At 39.2% G+C, this 18,100-nt stretch overlaps 1 protein-coding gene across 2 annotated transcripts in view; it reads left to right on the forward strand.

Annotated features, from left to right (window-relative positions):
- RGL1 (ral guanine nucleotide dissociation stimulator like 1) overlaps positions 1-18,100 on the forward strand; it is a 255,922-nt gene that overhangs the window by 96,328 nt on the left and 141,494 nt on the right. The gene's annotated exons all lie outside the window — the stretch shown is intronic.

The following is an 18,100-nucleotide window of genomic DNA, read 5'->3' on the forward strand; positions in this document are numbered from 1 at the left end:
TATATCTTTTAAGTTTTGTGTAAGATTTATATTATGTATCTACTTTTATAGCTTGCTTTTTTTTTAAAACTTAATATTTGGTGTCTGTCTTACCTGTTTTCTGTGCTTGATATATGTATTTCTAACTTATTCACATTTTACTGCTTTTTATTTTCTATTGATTGAATCAAATTTGTTTATTCTCTTATTAATCTTTAGGATTTTTTTTAATACAAGGTTGTAGAATACATTTATTTAGCATAGATATTTGCAAGTGGCCTGCTGGAGTATAAAGTATGAAAATATTCAGTTTTATTAGTTATTATCAGATTGATTTCTAAGACGAGGACATGAGTTTATATCCCCACTAGCAGCATATGAGAATTACCCTTGCTCCATATTCTCACCAGTTACTGATATTATCAGACCTTTAAATATTGGCTGATCTGATTGTTTTGAAATGGGATCTTCTTGTTCTAATATGAATTTTTCCATATGGATAATTAATTATCCTAGTACCATTTTTGAACATCCATAATTTCTTCTTTAGTTTGCAGTGTTCTCATGTATCCTGTTTCTTTACATTCTCTCTCTGCTGATGTGATACTGCCTCAGCCTTTTAGCTTTAAAGGAAACATGGATATCTAATAGGACATGTCCCTCCACTGAATTATTGCTCTTCAAAATTGTGTTGGCTGTTTTTGGAACTTATATTTTCAATATGAATTTAGGATGAGCTTGTCAAATTCTGAGAATATAAAGAAAAAGCAAAGTCTGCTGGGAACCCAATTGGGATTGAAATGTTTGTTGATTAATTTAGGAGTATCAACATCTTTATGATATTTAGTGAATATCTTGTCTAATTATCAGCTTTAAAGGGCATGTTTCAATATTTCACTTTGACTCTTCCACTCTTCCAGTATTTTATCCTATACCACTTTGCTATAAGATTTTCATAACTAATATTAAGGGAGTTTTTTTCTTTTCCTTTCTTTTTTTGCTAAATGTTAATTTATTTACATTGTAATATTTGATATCTACAAAATAATATACATGTAAGTTATAGAGTATGATATTAAAACAAACACTTGTGAGGTCACAACTAACTCGTATGTAGATTCTTCCAATCCTGTCCCCTTGATTCCTTTCCCTGCAAAGATAACTATTTTCTTGAAATCTATGTTTGATTGTTCTTTAGCTGTTTAAATGTTTTTATTGAATATATATGTATCTCCAAATAATATTGTTTAGTTATGTAAGCTAGTTATATAGTGTTATATATATGATATAGATCTGACTTCTTTGGTGACTCGCTTCTGTCACTCACATGTTTCTAAGATTTTTAGTAGTAATTCATTAGTTTTCACTGTTGAATAATATTCCATTATGTGGTTATACAATGGTTTATTTATTCACAGTTACATTCATGGACATTTTAATTATTTAGTTTTTTGGCATTATGAACAATTTGCTATGAAGATCCTTATACATGTCTGTTCCATGGTATAAGAGTGCCCTATGTGTAAGAATCTTTCTAGGTTATTACCTATTAGGTGAATTTTGTAGTTGGGTATGTGCAAGTTCTGTTTTGCAAGTTATTGCCATACTGCTTTCAAATAAGTACCAATTTACACTCCCACCAGCAGTGTATAACATTTATCTTATTCTACATCCTTGCCAACTTCTACAATTGTCAGATTTCTTAATTTTTTCAATCTAGTTGTTATAAAATAGAATCTCATTCTTTTACTCATCAATTCTTGATATATCTCAACTCCATCTTAGATAATTTTTCTTTTTCCTCTCTCTTTTTTTTTTAGAGTTTACTTTTCTGAGAATCTAACTATAGCAAAAGTCTTTCTTTTCTTTTTTCTTTTTGTCTGAAGATTCTTTTATTTGGAGTCTGCTCTTAGAATGATAGTTTAGGTGGGTATAGAATTCTAGGTTACTTTCTTTAAGTACATTACAAATAATCCATTGTCCTCTGCCTTCCATTGTTTCTGTTGCAAACTAGCTAAAAGTCTAATTTTTATTCCTTTGGATATAATGTCTTTTATAGGTATCTAAACCTTCTCCACATTTTTGCTATTTTGTAGTTTCATTCTTCTGTGTTGAGGTGAGAATTTCTTTTTATTTAACTTCTTGGAATTCATAGGGCTTCCCAAATATGTGGATTGTTATCTTTCATCAGTCTGAAAAGATCTCTGTAATTTTCTTTTCAAATAAACAATTGTTTTTGCTTCATTCGACTTCTGTAACTCCAAGATTTATGTTTGTTTTTCTCATTCTTTGCTTATGGCCCTTAACCTCTCTCTTAGAGTTGCTATCTTTTTTTTCTCTCTGTGTGGTATTCTGATTAATTTTAAATTCTTTTAATGCACTAATTCTTTTTTCAGTTGTATCTAATTTGCTCTTTAACTCAAACACTGAATTTTAAATTTCAATTATTCTGTTTTTTACTTCTAGAAGTTCTGTTCTGTTTTAAAATTTTCTAGTAATTTTTTTTAGTGTCTTGCTTTCTATTCATATTTTTATTTTTAAAGACTATTTGTCAAGAACTGTAAAGGCTATGAAATTGTATGGTATTTGCAAGTTAGCTTGCCAATGTTGTGTAGATACTGAAAAAAGACACGAGACTCTTGTCTCGGAGACAAAAGACTATTATGCACAGAAGAAACAGTAGCCAGAATGTCAGCATGTTTGTTTTGGTTCCTTATGTTGCAGTTCCTGCAGGGCCTATATAACCGCCTCTCTAGGAAAAGATCACTGACTTTGGGAAACTTTCCAGTTTATAGTAGATAGTGAATATGCCTGCAGTTTCTCCTGGGGGGGAGGTATTACCTTATCCTTTAAAGTTGACAGTAGGCTGCAAACACAGGCCTGAAAAATGGTCTGGTAAAGATCAGCCAGACCTTGATCTTTTGGCATACAAAGCAAGCCAGGAAGAAATGAGAGACTCATGGAGGAGTGTTTCTGAACAATATTAAATATAATAAAAATAATATTAAATATAATATTCTGAGTCGGCAATGCTGATAAATGTGGGTCTTGTTATGCTATGTGTTCTTTCTGTTGGCTTTTGCACGTGATGTTTTCTTTCTTTGTGGGTTTTATGATTTTCAACTGTGGATTCATTTTTCTTGGAATGAAGGGAATTTTCTCTATAGAGAATTTGCATTTACTTCTGGGAACACTACCAACCAGAAGTCACTTTAAAGCAAATTCTTAGCTTGAGGTTTTTCAGACTACTCCATGTGAATACAGGCTGGAAGCCTGTGGATGAGTATATTTGTGGTATTAGTTCCAAGGGGAAATGATTCCCTCCTCCCCAACCCACCCCTGCCCCTATTCATATTTTAAGATAAGTAATTTTCCTGGTGCTGTCATGGAGGGCATGTCTTTCTTAGTTCACCTTAATGTGGAGGGAATCACATTTTGGGGTCCTAGTTTTGTGCAGTGGAATTTCCTGTAGATTCTCTCCCTTGAGACAGCCCTGGATTTTTTCTGTTAGTCTGTGTGTTGTTTAAAGTAATAAAACCTGTATTAGTTAGAGGAACACTCATGCTGTATCAAACACAGTCAAAATTTTAAGTGGCTTCACACAATAAAAGTTTATTTCTTAATCACATAATAGACCAATACTTGAGTTCATTCTTAAAGGAAAAGCATAAATTATCCCAGCAAATGGGATTTTAGAAGAAGAATGGGAGAAAATATTCCTGGGAGACAGAAAAGTGTGTAAAAGGCAGTATTAGAGAGAATGTACTGCAGTTTGGAGCATTTGTAGCACAAAAGGGATGGCAAGAGATGAAACTGAGAGGGACCAAGTAATGAAAAGCCTTATGTGCTCTCAGAAATTCAGAAATTATCTTGTGGGCCTTGGGAAGTCAATGAAGGGTTTTAGGTGGCGCTAGTGGCATGGTTGGATTTGTTTTTTAGGGGGTGCCTGGGTGGCTCAGTCAGTTAAGCATCTGATTTTGGCTCAGGTCATGATCTTGTGGTTTGTGAGTTTGAGCCTCACTTGGGTTCTGTGCTGACAGCTCAGAGCCTGGAGCCTGCTTCAGATTCTGTGTCTCCCCCTCTCTCTGCCGTTCCTCTGCTCATGCTCTGTCTCTCTCTGTCTCAAAAATAAATAAAAACATTAAAAAATGTTTTAAAAAAAGGATCTGTTATTTAGAAATGTTACTCTGTCAGACATGTGAAGAATGGCTCGAACACTCTGAAACCTTCTAGTTCACCTTGGTCTCTTTCTTTTTTATCTACATTGTGCTAATCTGTGCTCAATGGGGGAATTATGTGGGGTTGTTCTTTTTTCAGGATGGGGACTCTCTCACTTCAACTAAACAGTCTGTCCTTAAGATCATGTTCATGAGTTTTAATTCTACAGCGCTATAAACCCAAAGCACTGGCATACTGCTGGACACAGGTTGAAATAAAAACCTGATTAATTGATGAATCGTTTTCATAGTATTTATGTGACCATATAATCATTATTTCTCAGTAATATGGTAATATGTTGTTTCTCTAAATTGTAACATCCACCAAAATATTGCCGTCTGTGAGTACAGAGGTGATTCATTTGATTCACCATAAAATAGCACTAAGTAGTGGTGATTTTTTTTTTTTTTTGGTCATTGCTGATTGAATTTTCATTGAGTCATCTGCCATGCCACTGGACTTATCTGTATCCAATGTTTTACATTTGTGAGAAGGCTGCCAAGATAAGCAATGTTATCTGTGGCTGTGGAACAGAGATGTTCTCTGTGTGAAATGAAACTAGTGAATGCCTGTATGGAGACGGGACATCTGACCTCTTCCTCTCTATCCAGCTCAGGAATGGGGCCCCACATTGTAACATCACATTCTTGGAGGAAGAAATAGTAATGTGTTCATCATGCATGCTTTGGAGATTAAATCACACTCATCTGAGGGACAGGAAGAGAGAGAATTAAAATACAAAAGTAGATGACAATTTGGATGAGCAGTAGGGGTGCATTGCAGTAATCTTTTTAGAGCCAGCTCTTTGTTGAGCCTAAAAGCTATGGTTCGATGACAGAATTAGGGTTCTTCTTTGGGATTCTGAATGAATTTCTTTTAAGCTCTGCCACAAATTTTAGTGTGAGGCAATGGGATAGAAATGTCCTGCTTAGGAAGTTATTAATATATAAAAATGCCTTGAAGTATTTTTGCTGGAATGAATAAAGTAGATGTATCATCAGTAGCAGGAAATGGAATTTTGAGACTGAATGATATTCAATTGGGGTTTGTAGGGGAGGGAAAATATCATTGATTGAGCACCTTCCCTGGGTCAAGAATTATATATAGTTGGCACTTTCATATCCATTAATATATTTAATTGTCACAGCCAAAGGTATACATTTCATAAGGATTTTGAAGATTAGAGATTAAGGCATATGCTCAAAGATACATAGCTGGTAAGTGGCAGAGTAACATTCAAACTCAAGTTTGTCTCTCTTCATTTGTATACTCTTATTTCCTCATGAAGTTGTCTACCAAAGTTGTTTATTTTTCTTTTTAATATATGAAATTTATTGTCAAATTGGTTTCCATACAACACCCAGTGCTCATCCCAAAAGACGCCCTCTTCAATGCCCATCACCCACCCTCCCCTCCCTCCCACCCCCCATCGGCCCTCAGTTTGTTCTCAGTTACCAAAGTTGTTTAAATCAATCTGATTCTACATTTGGTTTCCTTGCCCAGACTTTAACTCATCCTGGCCAGGGCACACAGCGTCCTTAGCTCAATAAATGCTACCAGGCTTGCTTTCATAGAGCTTGGCTCTGCACAACGTCTGGTGGGAGTAAACACCACTGTACCCACTGAGTCATAGCTTTCTTCATTCCTCAGAGTGCTGTCCGTGTGTGTGTGCCTGGGCTTCCATCTCCGTTCTCTCGTATAATATCCCAGGGTCTCATGGAGGCTGCACCTGGCCCTTAACCTCATCCTATTGAAATGGAGCCCTAAAACTCTGCTAAACTCTTTGTAGCTCTCATTTCTGCACAGCAGAGCTCTGCTCTACATACTCCAAGCTGTTGATTGGGGCCCAATTGTGAACAGTCCGATTGTTTGGAAGCTGGATTTTTTCACCCATTTCCTGAGCTCTTGTTGCTTCCTTGGACATTAAAACCTGTCAGAATCACATCAGTGTTTTCCTATGCCCTTGAGACACTGCTCACCAAACAGGTTATTACCATGGGGCACACACTTTTTATCAAGGGGTCTCTCTAGCTCCAATCTACCAAGTTTGTAGCTTCTTATTTTTATCCATCGGCTCTTGTTGCCAGAGCCCCACGTTGCCCAGTGTAAGACCATTTGAGTTACGGCACAAGACATTTTGAATAAGTTTCACAGTCTAAACCACGGGTTGGGGGATGGGGACATTCTGGATATCAAAACTTTCATTGTAGTTACACTTCAGTGTTGGTGTGAAAAGGTGCTTATGTATCACCTCTTCACAGAAGATATCCTTGACCCCTCTGGTCAGGGTTAGTGACCACGCTGTGTGGTCTCACAACACCTCTGCTTATCTACCTTGTAAGACCCATCAAATGAAAGGTACTTGTATTTATATATTGCTGTCTCCCAAACTAGAATGTCAGCTCCTCAAGGCCAGAGCCTCTGTCATATTCACCTATATATGCCCAATAATATTTACAGTGTTTGGCACATAGTGGGTACTTAATAAATATTGAATACAGAAAATATACAGAGGGACTAAGAACGCGGACTCTGGAACCAGACTTGCTATGTGAACTTGTCACATTTCTTAATCTCTCTGTACTTCAATTTCTTCATCTATAAAAATGATATTCTAGTAACATTGTTGTGAGAATGAATTGAACTATAATGTGTATAATGCTTAGAATAGTGCCTTCTACATAATAAGCAATAGATGTAGACTTCTATTATTGGGGAATGAATCTGTGAGGAGGGCGGAGTACAAAGTGTTACACTATATTGGCCTATCAGTTGTACAGTAGTTGCTTTTACTCCTGCTATCAGAATTTAGGATTTCCCCGCATTTTGGAAGTCCCCACACTCCAGGAGCCTTTCTATGTAGTTAAATGACTATAGAAACTTGAACTGATGGACACGATTGCCTGACTGTAATGGGACTACCCTCACTAAAGTTCCTACAGAGTGATCCTTCAGGCAGGAAGACAGTCAACCCAACTGAATGGCATTGTGTTGAGATACACAAATAATTTGGGGGTAGTGGTCAGATGTGTGTGTTTTAGAACCGCTTAGCTTCCTCCCCCCTTACCCTGTGTGTGAGGTGTGCCCCTCAGGGGCAGTGGTCAAGAATCAGAGAGGACAGGCTGGGTTCTAAAGCTTGTGTTATACTGGCTGCTGATTCAAGTTGCTCAGGTGATGATTTGAGTGGGAAAGCAAACCCTTCTAAGATGATAAAATAAGACAGGATTGATATGAAGATAGCTTTCTCCTGTAAAAATCTCGTAGACACTTTGTAACCAATTTAGCCTGCTCTGTTTGGCTCCCAGTTCTAGAACAAACCCTGCGTTCACTATACCAGACATGAACATTTCTTTGCATTTTGATACAGAGAGTACAGGAAACTCTAGGTAAATTTAGGAAGGAGGGAAGGAAGGCAGGAAGGAAGGAAGGAAGGAAGGAAGGAAGGAAGGAAACCAGTTTCTTGAGGGCCTCAAAGTCTTTCATTCATGGGGCTTGCATTCATGGGGATCTTAAATCTCCAAGAAAAAGTTTGCAAAGCAGTTTTGTTTCAGGCCATTGTTTTCCACAATGTGTTCACTGTAAACTTCAGGATCTCTTTTTATTCCCTTGAAAACCCCATTGTGTCAGGAGAAGCTTGGCATGAGGCAGTAAACAGGCAGGGGATGGGAGAGAAGAGCTTACCAACTGAAATTGTTCCTATGAAAGGGAAAGGAAGTGTCTTCAGTCCTTTAATCCCATTTCCCCTTTTAGGATGCAAATACGAGGAAGAAATGACATTATTTAAATTTGTTCTTGGATTATAAATGTAGAGTGTTGGGGAGAGGTTGCATGTCTTCCCACTGCAGTGACTAACTATTTTAAAGGCCCATCCTTTCTCAGGGGCCCAGGAGAGGAAACAGTTGAAATCCTTCGCTATGAACTCTTCTTCTGTGACCTGGAATCTGAGATATTCACCTGATTTACTTAATGGAAATCCTGATCTAGGACTGTCAGGAAACTTTATAGATGAAGAAAATTTCAGTGAGGTAAAGATTGAGGGGTGGGGCACTGCTGATTGTAAAAGATGAGCACCCTTTAAAGAATTTAACTCCGATGTCAGTAGCCTCAATGTCTTTACACATCGTCCTGTTCTCTCTGTTTAGAGTGCCCTTCCTTCCCCTTTCCTAGCTGGCATTTACTCATTCCTCAGACTCTAGGAATTGTCTTCCATCTCCACAGACCATGTTGTATGCCCTTGTCATTTTCCCCTTACTCTTTTTTAGAAAGCCCTTGGTGTCCTCTTTATATACATTTGTCACATTATATGGCAAATGCTTATTTCAGAATCTTTTCTAGTGTACAATGAGCTCCTAACAGGAGGAGCTGTGTCTGTCTTATTCAGATTACATCACTGCAGTGTTGAGATGTGGGTTGAATGAACTAATGAATGAACAAAGGACCGGACAGATAAACCACCATCTCACATGTTGATAAGAGCACCTGAGAACACCCAAGTGACAGAATTTGGCAGGGGCGGGGGGTGGGGGTAGGGGTTGGTTGGTGATATTTTCTCTGATATAAAAGGGTAGACCCAAGGCCCAGAACTGTATGTGGTATCCTGTGGCTTGTACTTGCCAATAAGAGGAGCCCATTACAATTGTATTGGATTTCTGAGAAATAAACAACATACGCGTTTGGTAAAAATACAGTGACAATAAAAGCAAATAGCTTGATGAAAGGAGTCCTCAGTAAGCTGAATACCCTCTCCTCCCACTCTTGTTCACCCTTATGGTCAAATCGTGTTTACAAACGAACTCACTGTTGCCTCAAAACTTTCATCTGAAGTAGGATGAATGCAGCCCAAGAACAGATCTGAATTGTTTCAGAGTAAAAATGTTGATCAGGGAAGCTAAAAATGGCAGAGACTGGAAACATTGTGATGGAAGAATCATGCCATATCAAGGTGGGAGGAGATGTTATTTTTAAGGCGTTGTTGCGGGTGGTAGATCTGTGAAAGCAAAAGCCGGAGCTAGGATTTCAACTGGGAGTCCAGTAGTATTACAATTTGCTAAGAGAAGTCCAAAGTACTGACAACACTGACACAGAAGGCCAGCAATTCCCACATGCACAGGACTTACTGGCAGAAATGTAGCAAGCCTCTTGATACAAAGTATACACACAAGGACAAACCATCCCTTTTGGGCAGGGAGCAAGGTGTCATCCCTTTGCTTTCTTTTTTTTTTTAAGTTTGTTTGTTTGTTTGTTTATTTTGAGAGAGATCAAGACAGAGCAAGTGAGGGAGGGGCAGAGAGAGAGAGAGAGAGAGAGAGAGAGAGAGAGGGAGAGAATCTCAAGCAGGCTCATGCTCTCAGTGCAGAGCCTGTCAGGGGGCTTGAACTCATGAAACTGTGAGATCATGACCTGAGCCAAAACCAAGAGTCAGACGCTTAACTGACTGAGCCACCCAGGCACCCGATGGTGGCATCCCCTTTTCTGAAGGGAGGCAGGGACCACATGGAGGAAAATGCAGAGGCTTAACTAGGTCACACTGGAACTATAGAGCCATGCAGGTGCTGACCGTTAAGCAACCGTAAGAATTTGAACTGAGGGGCGGCTGGGTGGCTCAGTGGGTTAAGTGTCCAACTCTTGATTTCAGCTCAGGTCATGATCTCACTGTTCGTGAGTTCGAGTTATGCGTTCGGCTCTACGCTGAGCAGAACCTGGTAGGGAGTCTCTCTCTTCCACTCTCTCTGCCCCTACCCACCCCAGTCAACATAAATAAACTTAAAAAAAAAAATTTGAACTGAGAGCTGAGAAGATATATAGAGAAAAGAGCCACATTATTCATCCCTAGGTTTCATTTTTTTTCAATTGTGAACACAAAAACACCGGACACTGTAGAAATCATAAGTGACAGCCAGCTTTAAAATATGACTCTTAAATATCTAGTCACCTTGTAAAATCTTTTCATGTCACAACCAGTCATTGTAGAAATAGGAGAAACTTTCTGGGGCTATCTAGTCAGAATGTAGCATGTCTGTTAGTCATCTTTAACCAGTCGGGGGCCTATTCAGTCTCTTAATGCTATTTTCTCACTGCTTCCATGGTTGCATGTTTCTTTTGCAGTGAAGAAACATCCGTGGCATTATGCCACCCTTAATTCTTATTCTTTAGCTAAATTAACCAGAATGCTAGTGAATGCAGTGCCCCGATTCACTTAATTTTCTGCACATTTATGAGATAGTGGCACATGACCCATAGTAAGCACTTAATTGACATTTTTAAATGGTTGGGTACCTATCATATGTGAAAGTGTTATTTCTTGCTCAAAAAGTGCAAGCTCCTTCCAGACATGATAGGATTTGAGGATTTAGGCAATAAAGAGGAAAGCCTTCTGGATTTTGGATTTAGCTAGCATTTGGTTTGAATGTGGGAGCAACATTTACTGGATGTATTATCTTGGGCAGTAGTTAATCCCCTATGCTTCTGTTTCTTCGTCTATAAAGTGTGGATAATATTCTTTGGGAGGGGGTTGAATATACAACATGTATGAACCATGTAGGACAATGATTAGCACATAGCAAGTGCTTGATAATATTATTTCCATTTTTCTCTCTGTAGTTAACTCAGGACTGATCACAGAACCATTTGAGTTTTGGCCCTTTGGAAAGTCTTGAATAGAGTGAAATTAATATGCAAAACTGTTAACATTTGTCAATTACAGATGGTTGTAATAATGAGCATGATTATATCTATTTCTATTTCTGTGTATGTTTTACAATTCTGAAAATTAAAGCAAAAGTAAATAAGTAAAAAAATAAAGTGACAGATATCATTAAATAAAACATCTAAAATAAATTAATTTCTACCTTAGTAAATAAAGAATAGTGAATTATTTACTCAATAAATATTTGTTCATAGTTCAGTTGTTCAATAAATATTTGTTGAGTAAATACTATGAACAGGACTGATGTCTTATGGAGTTTACAGTCCAGGGGGAATACAGATTAAAACAAACATAAAGGCATCATACATGTGATCAGGAAAGTAAAGGGGAGATACAGGGTTGTAAGGGGTCACATAGGAGGCCTATTTTGCCTGAATTTGGGAGGTTAGGGAAAGCTAAGAGTAATTAATGATGTGTACGAGTACATGACGTATAAAGCAAGACGTGGAGAATGAACAGGGTGAACTACACCAAGAGTTGCGGGTGGGGAGGGAAGTCCTTTGCACACGAAGAGGGAAAAGCATGTGCAAGGCCATAGAGGCTAGAAGGGGTGGGGGACGAAGAGTGCTTCAATACGGATGGAAGATAGGCTTCAAAGAAGAAGTGGTAGGGGGAGATGAGGCTTGAAAGGAGGTCAGGGGCAGATCGTGAAGGGCCATAGAAGTTTCATGCCTCCTGGGGAAAGTCTGCCCACCAAAATATCCAGACCTTTGTCTGCCACTGTGGGTGGCTGTCTCCATTTTTGTGCCGATGTTCTTGGTGCTTAGGAACTGATAATTCAGTGCTTGAAGTGTGATGGAATGCTGTGTTTTCTGGGGAGCCTGAAATCATGCCGCTGCTATTTTTAGTGGACAGAAACTTACTCTAAGTGCTTCAGGTGAATAAAATGAGTACAAGAAGTTCTGTTTCTTACATATTTTAAACTTAAGAACGTCCACAGATGGATTGAAGCTATCCTGAGCTGCAGTACATTTCTGCCTGCCATCAACAGATTACTAGCAGTGGGTTGTTTAATGTCCTCCTGGCCTTAACAGAAAAACAGACTTGAAGATAGCCTTTGGGAACCTAACTTGTAAGTAGATGAGCTTTGTAATAAAAAGTTAACGCTGTCATATTTTTCTTGGACTGCTGGTGTCCTCTTGCATCAGACGGATTAATGTTTGTGTCCCTGATCTTGAGGTTAACTAGAGTTTTTGAAAGTAATAAAAATTTTTACAATCTGCAAGATTTTTCTTTTAACAAAACCAATGGCATTTGTCCATTATCCTATGGAACTAGCACAAATAGCGTTTGGTTTGGAGACTCTGGAATATAGTTGCACTGGGGCAGAAATGAAGAAGAGTCATTACATTCTAATGACAGTCATTCACAATATCTGATCGTGTTCAAACACAGGACCATTACACATGGTTCCATAATGGAAAATAAACGGGGCAGACAATTCAGTATACACAAACCATCTGGTGACCTTGCCAGTGACTCCTCAGAGAGGGAGTTGATAGGAAAACTGATGATCTGAGATTATGATTTGCCCAAAGTTGGAGAATAACATCATTAAACTTGAATTCCCAACTGTTGCTTCATGTACTTGGTTTTTCACAATTTTGTAAGATTCTCAAGCATCCTAAGCTTTGCCAACTCTGGTTGCATGATAAAGCTCCTGGCTGCTTTATTTTAATTTGGGAGTATACTTTTTATTGTCACTTGAATTTTTCATGATGACAGTGTTCCCTTCCTTCACTCCCTGCCTTGACCTGCCTCTTTCCCTCATTAATATTGAAAGAATTAACATTAAATTTAAAAGTGGGACGTTTGAAGGAGTAGATTATCTTTATAGTTTGTTATATGTGTCCAAGAAAAAAATCCTTAAGCTATAACTCTGGGTAGCATTTTTCTTCCCTCCAGTTCCATTTTTTTTTTTTCTTATTTAATGTGATCAGTAGTTCAAAGCAGAATCTATTCTTGGCTCCATTTCCACCCCACTAGTTTTGACTTTTAGATGTATATGTGGAGTCTTGTTCTCAGAGGAAGATCTAAGGAGCCCCTGTTATAAGCATGGGGTTAACCACCATAAGGCACAGCTGGTGCAAATCAGCATGATGCAGCAATAGCTCTGGCAGAGCCTGTGTTTAGGATTAAATAGTAAAGGAGAAAAGGGGCCCTGTACTATAAGATAGAGAAGAAGGGAAAAGCTAAGGAGGGAGAAGGGGGGATATCGAAGATAAATAAAAGAGGGAAGACGTCAAGAGAATGGGGGTTTTCCTAGTGACCTCATAAACAAGTAGTAAGGAAGAGGAACCACATAGTATGTAAGATATATTAAATAAAATGGTGTTCACATATAGTGCTTCATGGTTTGGAGAGATTTGGGGGCATCTTATTTTAGAGAGTATGTTCCAGGTCTTTAGGGGGTAAACAGAAGAACTGTGGATAGCTTGATAGCCCATGAAGAACTGGGTAAGATTCTTGAAAGATGTTGGAAAGAATAGAAATTCTAGAAAGGGAAGAGGGTGTGGACTCCATAGCTCAGATTCTCTGTACACAGTCTCATTTGATGTATGGCTTTCATGGTTCAACCATGCCTTAGATTTTGAATAAAGATATACATGGTCAGCATAAGTCTGTCTGGGTAGGGTGACATACTTTCTGAGATCATTAAAAACAGGCTCAACCTCCAGAGAATTAGTTATTAGTTATAGCTCTCCCTGAGGCCTGGCTTCAGTGCTTCTTTGAGGGCAAATTCCAGCCCCCTGGCAGAACTGTATACCTGGCACTGTGGATCAGGGAGCCTCCAGTAGACTTCTTTTGCCAGTCTTTCAGGGGACACCTGTAGGTAATTGAAAGCAACAGAGAAGGCAAGACTCCCTCCTCCCCTAGTGGACAGACTCATGTTCTAAGTGAGCAGTGTGGCTGCCCATTTTCTGGAATCAGGGATTAAGAGTGGTGATTCTTATTTGTGGCATTGCAAACTTTGCTTATCTTGAGATCAGAGAGCTTAAGGTTGCAGATGTACTCAGATTTCAAAGTATGTAAGATGGCCCCCAAGGCTAATTCTAGGTCAAGGGGAGTATGTCAGATAGTCCCCAAGGCTAATTCTAGGTCTTTATATGTGCTTCAGATATGGGTGCATATGGTATTTCAGATACTGTTTATGTGTGCACATTACATTGGAGAAACTTCAAAAACAAGGAGATAGATAAAAGCCTGAGGAAAGAGTTTGTAAATTTGTTTCTTTTTATGAGTGCTGGAAAGGTATCATTGTTGGGTTCTGTGACCCAACTGGGGAGGGTGGGGGAAGGTATTTAATGCATAGTGTGTGGGTGAAAGGGAAGAACTGGGGCAATTCGAGGGACTATCAATTAATAGAAGAAAAAAATCAGTATCTAATTAGTGTGAAAAATACTCAGATCAAATACTCAGATCAAAAAATACTCAGAACTAATATGTTCATTCAGTTTAGTTTTTATGTAAAATACTTAGTGAGATATAAAGGGTATAGAATTTGGTTCTGATTTCCTCCCCGGGGGAATACCTGTAAACAAGTAGGACAGCCTTTACATGCTAAAGGAAATAATTTTATTTAAGAATTATCTTAGTGGGAAAATGGGTTTGTTGTCAGTAGTTCAGCTTTCTGAAGAAGAAATGGGATCTCTCTGAATATGCAGCTATTTGCTGTCTGATGACCAGTCTAGCAGTTGTGTGGGGTCATTGAAGTCTGCTTGGTGTTAATGTTCTTGATCTCTTTGGAACAGACACTAGGGGATGTTAATTTTAACATTGTCGACATGTTCTGTGTCATTTTTCCAGGAGCATGATAAATTTGAACTAACACATCTATTTTACTTTGGATCAGTACCCCTCGCCATCAAGGGCATCCATTTTTGAAACAGATGTTTGGGTTGAGGGATGCAGGATGTGGCCATGAAACAGATCGAAACTAATTGGCCCTCAGGGTAAATAAGCTCATGACCTCAGCCTCCTTAGCCCTGTGCTGTAACTAGCTGAAGTAACCTGCCTTGTGGGGGGGGGGGGGGGGAGTTCATTTCCCTGAAGAAGCTCCAGTATTTGGAAATTATCCAACAATGCTTGTAAAGTTGCTGACCCACCCTTTTCTGCCCTAATATTGAATGACTGGATGGTTGAGAGAGAAGAGGGGAAAATTTCATGCTTACCCTGGGACTGGTGATCCTGGGATCAGCCTCAGGTAGAAAATAATGTTAAAGTCATGCTCTTTTATCAGATTCGTATCTAAGCCAGTGTCAGTGGATATTTTACTCAGGTAAATGTTGACAAACTTGCTCCATAATGAAAGCCCCGGAGGTGGATTTGGGCCAATGGAAAACCTCCAGGTACGTCACAAACAAACGTTGTGTGACAGGTGAGACTTACCATATGATAGACTCTTTTGAGTCTCAGTCTTGCCTTATCTCTTCACACTGCTGGGATAAGCAATTGCATATGCCACGCCAACCAGGAACATGAAGTGGATTGATGAATACAAGTTCAAGACTGTATGCAGAAGCATAAGGTTTTCTTTTTCTCCCCAGGCCTGGGAAAACAAAGGAGTCATGTTGTTCAGTGGCAACAGCAGCTCTTGAAGATCTGTTTTCTAAGGCTGGTTTATATTTTTCATCCTTCGAGGTCTCTTGCTAAGTAGCTTTGTCAATATTCCCTCCTAACACCTCTCTTCTAGGCTTCTGATTGGCCAGTGGGGTGGGGGATGGCTAGGAGCGTGCCTTTTGAATCTTTCTGGGGACCTGAGATGATACTTTTGTCCCTCATATTCTCAGGCAAGGGCTAGTTCCTCTTATCAAAGTCCCTTTTCTAAAGTACAATAAGTAGAAAAGAATGAAATTCAATTAAAAATCCGGATGAGGAAATTATGACTCTTCTTCTTTCCACTTCCCCCTCCGCTCCAAAGCACAGTTAAACACTTTCCGCAGGGGCCAACTTCCTCCTCTGTGTGGACAAGAATGCTTCCTCTTCAGCTCAGCTGGCCAGGGGTATTATTGATCGCTCTACCAAAATCTCTTTTTCTTCCCTCGTTGGCCACACGCTCAATTGCTGTTGAAGACACTAACTTAGAAACCCTGTAGAATAATAATAGAGTATTTGTTATATTTTTAATAGTGGGGAATACAAATAAGAAACCTACACTGGTCCCTGATCTCTCTCCCAAATGTACCCTACCCTGTTAAGCCACCTTTCCACCCCTTCTCAAGTCCTTTATCCGGAGTTAACCACTGCTAACCATTTCTTGAGATTCTTTCACAAGAATGAGTGTAATGAGTGACTGAGTGTAATTATGTGCCCATCTCCACATATGTGTGCATTTTTTAACACATAAGGGATCACACTGTGTCCACACACTGTTCTATAGCTGGCCTTTGCTCCTTATGATGGATCTTAGAAATCTTTCCATATTGGCATGCACAGATCCATCTCATTCTTTTAACCAGCCCATAGTAAGCCATTATATGGATGTGTCCTTGTACTGATGGACATTTTGATGTATTTTTAAAACCATGACAAATAATACATCAGGGACCATCCTTGTACACATGTTTTGTTGAAATAGTCCATGGACATACACGGGATAAATTCCTAGCAGTGACATTACTCGTTCAAAGGGAATGTATGTTTTTAATATTGGTAAGTACTACCAAATTGTGCTTTAAAAAGGTTATGGCCACTTAAACGCTCAAGATTATAAATATCTATTTTGGCTAGGAAGAAAAATAATGTTTTTGCAGACTTGTGTGGCTGGTTTCTGTTTCTATTCTTAAAGAGCTCTCTGGGTTTTAGCTGCTGGACATCTGATACATAGAGAAATGATGCTCACGTCATCTACTAGCGCATCCATCCAGCTCCAAAGCCAATCAATTGAGTAGTTCTTGTCCTACACTTTAAAAGTGTGCTGAGCTAGAAGAGGATGTGGGTTCTAATTATGAGGACTGTTCACCGGTGGCACTATGTCTCCATATACGTGCCACAAGGACACCCGGGCTTCCATTCCTGCAAAGCATCTGGAAGATAAGGCTTGGCCATTTCATGCCAGCTCAGGCACATGGTATTTTAAGAGATAATCACCAACTCTGTTCCCCATCAGATCTGTGAGGCAAGAGAGAGTCTGCTTTGATGCCTCTAATGGAAACTCAGCACCTATAGCTTCATCAGGGAAATGGAACTCATCATCCAGATGCGGAAGCAGAGGGGAATGATTAACCACTTAAAAGCACTTTGAAGCATGTTTCAGCATTGTTAAATGCTTCTTCATAAAATCCCTTATTTTGACGTCTGGCTAGCATCATAGGACTCCTGATCATGGCCTAGGATTTGACACTATATATTTTTACAGTTGAACAGGAAAATTAGACATGAAAGTCACTCAGATGTCCAATATTAGAGAATACTGCAGGTAGTACAGACATTTGGTGGGTGGATTATAATTATTTTATTTTATAGTGTGCTGTCGTTACCGTACAGGGATTGGGTAAGATTGTTGTCATATTTTCCAAAGTGTCTGGAGCTCTAAGAAGAAAGCTGGGAAGTGAGTACAAATAATGATGAACAATCTGCTAAACTCATTCCCACCACACTGTGGCACAGACCTTGGCAAAATGAGGATGCAGTCAGGTCTCCGTGTCTAGATGCACCTGCCATACGGTGTACAAGAGGCTGAGTTTTCTGCAGGGTGCTAGACGTCACTTTGCCCACCTTAATCGTAAACAGAAACACTTGTGAGTCCATGCCTTCCCCACTACCATTGAATTTTTAAAAGATAGCCAGTGGAGGGAGTAGCTGTATTCCCTGGGTCCTTGAGTTTCCTTGTGTCAGTGGGGAAAGCTGCCGTGCCCCCTTAATCGCACTTGTGGACCTGGTAAGTGCCCGAAGGAAGGACGGAAGGGATCTGAGCCGGGTGAATGAATTTATCCCAGCTCTGTTTTGGGGAGCCATGGAACGTTGGGGTGAGGGAGGGGGAGACCAAGAAAGAAAGAGGGAGGGAGGGTGGGAGGAGATTAAAAGTAATAACTCCAAGAAGAGAGGCAAAAGGGAAGAAAATAAGGAACATATATATAGAATAATATTATTAGCTAAGGGATTCTCAGTGAATTTCCTTAAAGTCTACAGGGACAAGGAGCCCTTATCCCCTATGTTTCAGGAATGATTTGATTAAGGATGCTAAGCAGGCACTTG

The sequence above is a fragment of the Acinonyx jubatus genome, chromosome E4, assembly GCF_027475565.1.
Source record: "Acinonyx jubatus isolate Ajub_Pintada_27869175 chromosome E4, VMU_Ajub_asm_v1.0, whole genome shotgun sequence".
Lineage (NCBI taxonomy): Eukaryota > Metazoa > Chordata > Mammalia > Carnivora > Felidae > Acinonyx > Acinonyx jubatus.